The following is an 11,048-nucleotide window of genomic DNA, read 5'->3' as shown; positions in this document are numbered from 1 at the left end:
TGCATCTAATTTTGAGGCTAAACTTCCTAGTGTCCAATTTATATCCATTTGTTCTTGTGTCCACATTGGTACTAAGCTTAAATAATTCCTCTCCCTCTTTAATATATTTATAAAGAGCAATCATATCCTCCCTCAGCCTTCTTTTGGTTAGGCTAAACAAGCCAAGCTCTTTGAGTCTCCTTTCATAAGACAGGTTTTCCATGCCTCGGATCATCCTAGTAGCCCTTCTCTGTACCTGTTCCAGTTTGTTCTGTTTGTTTCTCCTTGATAAAAACCTGCCCCCTTGGTTCATTCTACATCCCTGTATATAAACCACCCTCCCCTTCCCCCCCTCCTTTTAATCACTGTTTGCAGAGGCAATAAAGTCATTGTTGTTCAAAATTCATGCATTCTTTATTACTTTGTCATAAAAATGGGGGATAACTGCCAGTGTAGCTCGGGAGGGGCGGGGGAGGAGGGAAGCAACTGGTGGGGTAGTGGAGGAGGAGAGGACAAGACCATACTGCACTTCAAATCTTATTGAATGCCAGCTTTCTGTTGCTTGGGCAGTCCTCTGGGGTGGAGTGGTTGGGTGGCCGGAGGCCCCTCCCACCGTGTTCTTGGGCGTCTGGGTGATGAGGCTATGGAACTTGGGGAGGAGGGAGGTTGCAGGGGCTGCAGCGATGGTCTGTGTTCCTCCTGCTGCCTGTCCTGCTCAACAGTACGCCCGAGAATATGAGTTTGATCCTCAAGTAGCCTAAGCATTGCTTCTTGCCTCCTTTCATCATGCTGGTCTCTCCTGTCCTCTTGCTCATTCCTCCTGTCCTCATGTTCATTTTGTGCTTTCCTGCACTCTGACATTGTCTGTCTCCATGCATTCTCCTGGGCTTTTGCAGTGTGGGAGGACTGCATGGGCTCAGAGAACATTTTGTCACGAGTGCTTTTTTTCACCTTCTAATCTTCGCTAACCTCTGGGCTGGAGACGATACAGCAAGCCTTGAAACATTTGCAGCTGCAGGAGGGGAAAGAAAGGGAGAGTAGTATTTAAAAAGACACATTTTAGAGAACAATGAGTACACTCTTCCACGGTGAATCAAGCTGTTAACGTTACATAGCCTGTGTGCTTTCTTTACAAGGTTGTGTTTTGACTCTTATAATTGAAGGCCTGCTGGTGGGCAACAGAATTTGGCTTGCAGGCAGCCATGGTAAGCCACAGTCTTTTGGCTTCTTTAACCTTCACAATATGTGGGAATGGTTTCAAACAGCAGTGCCCTCGTGTCCCATATCAAGCACCCGGTGAGTTGGCCATTTAAAAGGAGGGGCTGTGGTTTTCAGGTTAACGTGCAGCACAAGCCCAAAAAAACCCCTCCACCCCACTCTATTTTCTGGGATGATCACTTCACCCCTCCCCCCACCACGTGGCGCACAGTGGGGATGATTTCTGTTCAGCCACAGGCAAACACCCAGCAGGAATGGTCACCTCTGAATGTCCCCTTAATAAAATTCCCCTGTTTAAACCAGGTGACCATGAATTATATCACTCTCCTAAGGATAACACAGAGAGATAAAGAACAGATGTTGCTTGAATGCCAGCAAACACCGGGACCATACGCTGCCATGCTTTGTTATGCGATGATTCCAGGCTACGTGCTACTGGCCTGGTGAGGTAATGGAGGATAGAATAAGTCTGCCTTCTCCAGAAACCTTTTGCAAAGGCTTTGGGAGTATGTCCAGGAAAGCTTCACTGAGATGTTCCTGGAGGATTTCCGCTCCATCCCCATACACGTTAACCAGCTTTTCCAGTAGCTGTACTGGCTGTGAATACATCCAAAGTCTTCAGGGCAAATTAATAATTAAACACACTTGCTTTTAAACCATGTACAATATTTGCAGAGGTACACTCACCAGAGGTGCCTTCGCTGCCTTCAAGTGGATTGGGAGGGTACTGGGTGCAGGGTGATTAATAGTTCCTGGCTGTCGGGGAAAACGTTTTCTCCGCTTCCTTGCTGTGTGCTAACTTCAACGTCCTCCTCCTGCTCCTCTTCCTTATCCCCATAATCTGCACCCCTGTTGCGTGAGAGTCCATTGATAGAGTCAAAGCAGAGGGGTGGGATAGTTGTAGGACCACCCGCTAGAATGGCATACAGCTCATCATAGAAGCAGCATGTCTGGGGCTCTGCCCCGGAGCGGCCATTTGCCTCTCTGTTTTTTTGGTAGGCTTGCCTCAGCTCCTTAAGTTTCACACAGCACTGCTGAGTGTCCCTGTTATGGCCTCTGTCCTTCATGCCCTCTGAGATTTTTTCAAATATTCTGACATTTCGTCTTTTGGAACAGAGTTCCCAATAACACAGATTCATCTCCCCGTACAGCAATCAGATCGAGTGCCTCTCATTTGGTCCATGCTGGATCTCTTTTGCGATTCTGGGGCTCCATGGTCACCTGTGCTGATCGCTCTCCACACTGGGCAAACAGGAAATGAAATTCAAAAGTTTGCAGGGCTTTTCCTGTCTAGCTGGCCAGTGCATCTGAGTTGAGAGTGCTGTCCAGAGTGGTCACAATGGAGCACTCTGGGATAGCTCCCAGAGACCAATACCATCAGATTGCATCCACACTACCCCAAATTCAACCCGGCAAGGATGATTTCAGCGCTAATCCCCTCATCGGGTAGGAGTATCGAAATCAATTTTAAGAGCCCTTTAAGTCAGCAGAAATGACTTTGTTGAGTGGATGGGTGCAGGGTAAAATCTATATAGCGTTGCTAAATTCAACCTCAACTCATAGTGTAGACCAAGGCTCAGATTTAAGCCCAATCCTCACCTTCCATCCACACACAGAAATGAGTTCGACTTAAGTTAGCAAGCACTCAGGACCCTGTCTTAGGACCCTGCTAGGGAGGAGGGCTGGAACCCAAGTGCAACTGTGGATTGAGTTCAAGCCCTGTCATTTGGCAGTGTGAGTGCAACTCAAGCTATAGACCCAAGTTAGAAGGTCTGGATAGTGCAGTATGGATGCATTAACAAGGCTGAGAGACTCTGGTCCAGCATTTGTAAACTCAGGTTTACAATGCAGTGTGGGCATTCTAGTGTGGGCTTGGAAACACTGAGTCCACAATCTGAGGTCCCACAGAGCTGGGTTACAATGGAATGTTGATATATCCTAAAGGCTTAATAGCAAGTGCTGTGTGTCATATCAGAAAGCTGGAGTACTCCCCTTTCCAAAGGGAAAAAGTGCCTAATTCTAGCCCAGAAGGATTGTGAGCTATTGGTCCAGGATAGAATAGTGCATGTTTGGGGTTTCAAGGTCTTGTGATTTAGATGAGATTAATGAAAATTGTCTACTTGAGAATAAAAGGGTACCTGCCACAAAATACTTGAAGCTGGTTTGAGGGTTAAAATGACATGTTAAAAAATAATAATACTAAATAATCTCTTTAAAAATCTCGTTGTTTCGTTCTGCTTCCCTGTCTGTGAGTAGTATCCACCTACTGTCTTTCATCTTATATTTACCTTGTAAACTCTTTAAAGCAGGGACTGTGTGTGTACAATGTCTAGTACAATGGGGACCTGGTGCACAGTTGGGAGCCCTAGGCACTACTGTAATATAAAACATAATTAGTTGCTGGAAAAATTCAACTTCTGCAGATTAATGAAGAACAAAGTAAAGCGATGGCAACCAATGAAGTTCAAAACTGTCTCTGGGCCTTTCCAAATAGCAAATTTCCAAGGCCAGAGTACTTCAGCAGCATGTTGTATAAAACTTTCCAGTAGCTCTTAGTGTCTCAAATTAATTCAGATAATAAAATAGTGGCATAGGTATTAGCAAACAGGATAACTCTAGCCCTACTACTATTACGAATTAACACCGATCAATTTGGCTTTACTCAGGAAAAGCTTCTAATTATATTACTTGGCAAATATTAAAGAGCATTCATCACATTCAGAGAATGAATAATAGGCCGTGTCTAACTTTAGATATAGAGAAGGCCGTAAATAGGGTTATTTGGGATTATCTTTTTGTAATTGCTTGTTGGACATGAGTTTCTAACCTTAATGAAACCAATGTGCAATTCTCTATAGGAGTTGCTTTACCTGAATGGTACATACCATAGATTGTCCTCAAAAAGAGATACAAGGTGTAGAGGGATATCTGTTTTGAAATCTTGCTCTATCCAACTTTTGAAACAGTTTATCAGATTCTGGAGAGCTTGAGGGCATCATGATCCATGATTTTTTTTTTAAATAAACCCATCAAATTCTACTTTTTTTTGCAGAAGGCTTTCTGGTTTTATTTTTGTGAAACAAAAGCTTCCATACAGAGCCACAAAATTGCAATGGTATGAAACCTATATCACCATAAGCCTTTTGGTTAAATATATTCAAGTAAAATATGATGCCCAGCTGGATTATTTCAGTAAAAATCCATACTGATGGTCCCCTGAGGGGTTCAAACATGAGGGTGTATAGATCTCACAGAGTTAAACTGAATGTATAATTGTAAATCTGCAACCTTTTTTATACATCTAATGTCAAGACCTTGAAGGATGAAGAAATGAAATCTTATCTAAGTTAGCAGGGTCAACTTAATGAAAATAAAATATCATTTCCCATGTGTTCTTTCTACAAGTTCTCCCTTCCGTCTAGATAAAACATGCACCCATTTTTCACAGCCTTCAAAGAGGCCAACAATAGATTTGAAAGAGATAAAACAAAAGGAGTTACTAAGCTTCCTCAACTTGAATACTTTGTTGTAAGGTAGCCTTGATGTTTTGAAATAGTGGTTACAGAAACTTGAAACAGCTGCACATAATGCAGCTTTGAACAGCATATTGCTCTCGTTATTTTTCCAAACTGAACAATTGGAAAGACAGAATATCAGAAAACATGCTATGATTCTAAAAATATGGAAAAAAAGTAACGTTATTGGTGTAGTGCCACAATTCTCACTGATTTGCTAGATATGCAGGCCACCAAGTATTCCTTCAGGACAAAATGATGCTAAACTTAAAAGATGGAAAGACAAATCCCTCAACTGGAGATCTTTTCAGGACATTGTTACTGAACTTTGAATAGTTAATTTAATTCATAATGTAATTTATTTGGTTGGGGTTTTCATACGTACCTACGAGTTGGTCAGTTCCTGGACATTATTGCTAAAGGAAAAACTCTGCAGTTGAGTAAAAACCGATGAAAAGGAACACACCAGATTTTGACCTAACCTGAACAGCTTCCTATCTCTACAACAGAGCTTGTTCATTTATAAACAACTGTATGCTCCAAGTTCTATACTATTAACTAAAGGGGTGAATATTTTTCATGGGTAGCCAACGGTAGAAATCATTGATCACCCCTTAAAATTTCTTGGCTACTGCTACATTTGTTTGTAATACTTTGTGCTACAGAGATGTGACTCTTTCCTGCAATGTTGAACAAAATGAGTCCAGATATATTTTAAATATGCCCTTACTGTGATTTATAACTAACCCATTGTGATAGCTTGTATTTTTATGGAGTTGCCATTGCATATGCAGACTTTCAGTGTTGATTCACCATTTCATTATGTTCCAGTCAACTGACTTCGTATTTGATGCTTAATACAGTCAGGAATTGACCCACAGGATCTACTGGTAATCATGTTCATGGTGATCAGAAAGCTTAATTGATTGTATCTGCAATGCCCACATGACAGATGTGGCAACTTGTAATTTGAAACTACTTTAACCTAGTGAAAACACACTGGATCAATAATGCACAAGATTGATTGTGTAAATGATAGGATAGCTGTATAAATATCCTCCAACTTCAATAAAAGATAAGATAGTAAAAGATCTTTTACATTACAGAGATAATGCAGTTGTGTTTAAGTCAACTAAGATATTGACCAAAACATTTTCTAGTGGCAACAATTTAGATTTATAATTAAGATTAGGTGAGTGTGATGGAAAACTTAATTAGAATTTCTGATTCTTATATTTGTTATTTATGTGTAAATGTTTATGGGAATATCTTATAATGCAGAACAGTATTATTTTAATGGAAAGGCTCCATGGGCCAAATCCTGTGCCAATTTATATACTATATGGTACCATTTATTTCAATTTCTGGAGTGTAAGTAAACATAGAATTTGTCACTAAATATGATATATGTAAAGATATATGAATGGTGTAGTGGAAAAAGCTTGCTACAACAAGTTTAAATCTCATGCAAGGACTGGAGCATGTTAAATATTTTATGGTATCAAAAATTTCCCCAAACCAGACAATAGTATGAATTTCAGAAGGAACAATAACACAGGTTTTCTTAACAACTCAAGTACTATAGTAATGATTGGGAGTGTAAAACCTTGAAGCACATCAACTTTCCTGAGTGGGGTCCACATTCTTATAAACACACCTGGACTACTATTGGATTTGAGTAATCTGCAGGATTTGAAGGATAAAATCCTGTAAGTGGCATATGGGAGTTCTACCCGCTGGGGAAATTTAAAGTAAAATAACAAACACTGGCTTTTCACACATTTTATAAGCTAGGGAGAATTTCATGCTTAATCATGGTGTTCTAGCTTAATTGAAGGAGATGGATGAATTCCATGGGCAGCAGGGAAATCTTTCCATTCTCTGCTTATTTGAATTGGAACCACTGCGTGTATTTGAGATGCTGGAGGTAGCAATATGTCAATGTGCTCATTTATGATGTACTGCAGGGCTGCCCAGAGGGGGGGCAAGTGGGGCAATTTTCCCCAGGCCTCACAGGGGCCCCAAAAAGTTTTTTGGGGCCCCTGGAGCAGGGTCCTTCACTTGCTCTGGGAGCCCCGGAGCTTCTTCTGCTCCGGGTCTTTGGTGGCAATTCGGCGGCGGGGGGGGCCTTCTGCTCTGGGACCTGCCATCGGAGTGCCCTGAAGACCCACGGTGGGGGGTCCTTCCCCCCTCCCAGGACCCGCCACCGAAGTGCCAGGTCTTCAGTGGCAATTTGGCAGCAGGACCCCCGCGCTGCCGAAGACCCAGGCCCCCTGAATCCTCTGGGCGGCCCTGATGTACTGTGATACTTCTGTGTGATTTGACATGCAGGACACACTTCAAAGTGGGTGAGTTTCTTTTGTGGATTTTAGAGTTTTGAGGGTTAATCTGATTTGTGTTAATATTTTCTCCAATTTATGACTATGCTGGCTTTAATATTACATGTCTGTTAAGCTGATGCTATATATCTTATGAATGGAAAAGTATATACATTTTTATCAGCATAAGCTTGGGATGACTACAAGATGTAGGTCACCCTATACAAGAGCCAGAAAAACATTTAACTACTACATCTTGTGAATTCTATCAATATCACACTTGTAACAGAATTGATTTTGGGTATGTTTTGCAGAGGTTAACACTTCAAATACTGTTTCCATAGCTCTTCAATTGTAGAGCAAACCTCCCTTAGTAACCATGAATTAAATTTTACAGATCTTGGGAACCGAATAAATAGCTTCTACATTTTAAAAACTTCTAAATCCTAAAATAGGTTTACTGTACACATTATCATATAAACTATGGGGCTTGATGCCTAGGAACTATCCTGCAAGCTAGTATTAGGTTATTAGGAGTAAGCAGAGAGCCTATAGGGAGTAGAAAAAAGGGACTGATCAGCAAATAAGGCTACATTGTGGAGGTAAGAAAATGTGGAAGTAAAGTGACAACAGCTAAAAGTCAAGTTGAATTAACTATTTCCAAGTAAATATTAAGAGGTTTTTAAATAAATTATATAAATAAAAAAAGAGATTCAGGAAGGATGAGTTAGATCCTCTCTGCAATGTGGATGGGAAAGATATTAAAAATAATCTAGGTATGGACCAAAAACTAAGTGAATACTTTGCTTTGGTTTTACGTTACAATGATGATATGGAACATGTGCATGAAGGCGGTATTGCTGATGGAAATGAGTATCTAGTAATGGAAATTACCCCATCTGAGGTTGAAGAAAAACTTTTAAAGACCTTAATGCCCTCAAATCGGGGAAACAGATAACTTCCACCCCAGAATACTGAAAGAAATGGCACATGAGATTGCTAGTCCTGGAGCCAAGGATGTTTAATCTATCTATCTACTACTGTCAGGGGTAGTACAATATGGCTAACATCATACCTGTATTTAAGAATGGGAAAAAGTATAGTAGTACCTCTGTAGTATGCAAGGTTTTAGAACAGATTTTGAAGGAAAGAATATATACAGGGAGAGAAGTAAAAGGGATGCAATGAATTATGAGCTCACCAAATGTAGATCATGGTTTCCTTCTTTGAGAAAATAACTGATTTTTTTTTAGATAAGGAAAATGCAGTAGATCTAATATACTTGGACTTCAGTGAAGCATTTGACACGGTGACACATGGAAAATTATTGATCAAATTAGGGAAGATGGAGATCAGTACAAGCATTGTAAAGTGGATAAGGAATTGTCTAAACGGCAGAAGGGTTGTATGGAAAGTTGAATTATTGGACAGAAAGGGGGTTACTATGGAGTTTCTCAAGGATCAGTCTTGGGACCAATCCCATTAAATATTTTTATTAATGATGTTGACACAATAAGTAGGAGCGTGCTAATGAAATTTGTCGATGATTCTAAACTGGGAGGCCTGGTCAATATAGATAAGGATAGGATTATTATACAGGAGGATCTGGATGATGTTGAAGACTGGAGTGACAGAATGGGATTAAATTAAATATTACCAAGTGCAAGGTCATGCACATAGGGGCTAATAATAATTTCTGCTACAAGCTGGTGATGCATTAGCTGGAAGCAATGGAGAAAAGAGACCTGGATGTGTGGTTCAGTTACAGGAAGACTATGAACTATCAGTGTGATGTGACTATGAAAAAGGTAAATATATTCCTAGCATGTATTAGGCAAGGCATTTCCAGTAGAGAGAGAAGTATTAATGTCGTTGTACAAGGCACTGTAAGTCATCACTTGCAATACTGTGTATAGTTCTGATCACCCATGCTCAAAAAGATGAATTTAAACTGGACCAGGTGCAGGGAAGAGCTACTTGGAAGATCAGGGGTATGGAAACCCTATCTTATGAGGGGAGACGGGAAGAGCTTGGCTTATTAGTCTTGCAAATATATGGATATGATTACTTGCTATAAATACATTATGACGGTAAATACAAGGAAAGGTGAAGAGCTATATGAACTAAAGGACAATGGTGGAACAAAAACAAATGAATGTAAATTAGCCATGAACAACTTCAGGCTGGAAATTAGAAGAAGGCGTCTAAGCATCAGAGGGGTGAGTTTTTGGAACAGAACAGTAGGAGTTGTAGGGGCAAATGACGTAACTTGTTTTAAGAGAGAGCTGGACAAGTTTTTCATTGAAATTGTATGACAGGATTGTTTGTGATGATAGCAGGCAGGGCTCAACAGTCTAGGGGCTAACTTCTAGTTTATGTCCTACATTCTTAAAGCTCATGCTTCAGTGTTTCAGCCAGCCATCAGCAGAGGTTAGGAAAGGATTCTTCCCCCACTCCCCAGTGTATTCTGGGAAGGTTTTTTTTTTTCTCTCCTTACTCTGAAACATCAGGAGATGGCCACAGCTGGAGATAGGACATTGTGAGGATGGGCCAGGACTTTGAGATGGCGCCAAGGAGTCTTTCTCTCAGACACTTGGGTGGCTGGTTTTTGTTCAGATGCTCAGAATCTAACTAATCGCCACAATTTTCAGATTGGCAGTGACCTGGGGATTTTTCATTTTTCTCCCTAACGTGTGGATGTGGGTCACTTTCCAGGATTATGTGGGTACATCTCATTTAATAATTTCTTTGTCATTTCAGGAGGCATGGATTCTGGTGCACCTTGGTCCCTCCGTTATTCTAATAGTCTAGCCTCCTGTGCATTGTAATACTTCTTTCAGTTCTTGAGTCAGTGTGGGAGACTGTGCAGGAGGTCAGATGAGATGATCTAGTAGCCCCTTCTGGTCTTAAACTCTGACTCTACATGCAGTATTCCTGATCTTAGTTCTGTACCATTTACAGGTTAGAATACTGTCAATTCTGGACAAGGGACAACCACCTGAGATCTTATCCATCTCCCCACTCTTTCTGGCAAGCTGGCTTTCTTTAAAATAACACTTTGAAGATGCTCAGAGATGAGTTAGTTGTTAGAAGTAACTCTGAAGGAGATAAACTGATGGGCTGAGCGCAAATGAGGCAGTCCATGGTCCATGATGAATATAACTTATTGTTTAGCAATCACCACATTGTGTGTGAGGGTATCTATTTGTTAATGTACAGCGAGAAAGGACAATTGACTGCTTAAGTCAAATACATCATATCTCACAGGTATACAGAACTCCTAATAATGGCTTCTTAGCATATCATTATTTATTATTAATCCCTATTGCAGTAGGGGCTAGAAGACTCATTTGGGGGCCAGGGCCCCTATTGTGCCAGGTGCTATACAAACACTTCAAAATAATGGGTGATGACCAAAAGGACTTGAGCTAAAAGTTACCAATTCAGGTGCCTAAAGTTAGGTTCCTAAACCAAACCCACATTTAGTCATGCACATAATTCAGGATGACATGGAAACAATGACACATGTATGCCATACTACGGTCAGAGATGGAGGCTATGACTAGATTAGAATTCTTGCCCAAGAGGGAACCACTTCCCAAACTACCCAACATGACAATACTAGTGCAGATCACATATGGGTATCAGTAGTCCTGGATTCTACAAACCTAAAGCCACATATGAGGGTGGTGCTTCCTTTATATCCTCAGGCCTGATTGGGGACCCTGACTGGAACCCTATGTCCCAACCTTTTACCCTCCTACACATAGCAGTTAGGAGAGATGTGATGAGGGGAATCACATACTGCAAGAAATGAAGATGTTGCCATGCTCTGGGCCTATCCCCAAGCAGCCCATTGGATTACAAAAACTTCACATTGGACCCTTTGTCGCTTATCCACGACCAATGTTGCAATTATTTAACTACTCATGCTGGACTTCCAAGGTGCTGGATGGAAGGTGGGGGGAAAAACAACCTTATAGCTGGTTGACAATTTTGCCATATGGGAAAAATCCCT

The 11,048-nt window shown here is 41.0% G+C and overlaps 1 pseudogene; it reads right to left on the bottom strand.

The window, feature by feature from the left end:
- Nucleotides 1–503: 503 nt before the first annotated feature.
- On the bottom strand, nt 504–2,412 carry LOC142046225 (uncharacterized; annotated as a pseudogene).
- Nucleotides 2,413–11,048: the final 8,636 nt, after the last annotated feature.

Source organism: Chelonoidis abingdonii, chromosome 1, assembly GCF_003597395.2.
Source record: "Chelonoidis abingdonii isolate Lonesome George chromosome 1, CheloAbing_2.0, whole genome shotgun sequence".
Classification (NCBI taxonomy): Eukaryota; Metazoa; Chordata; order Testudines; family Testudinidae; genus Chelonoidis; species Chelonoidis abingdonii.
Note: the sequence above shows the minus strand (reverse complement) of the source record. Positions and strands in the feature narration are given on the sequence as shown.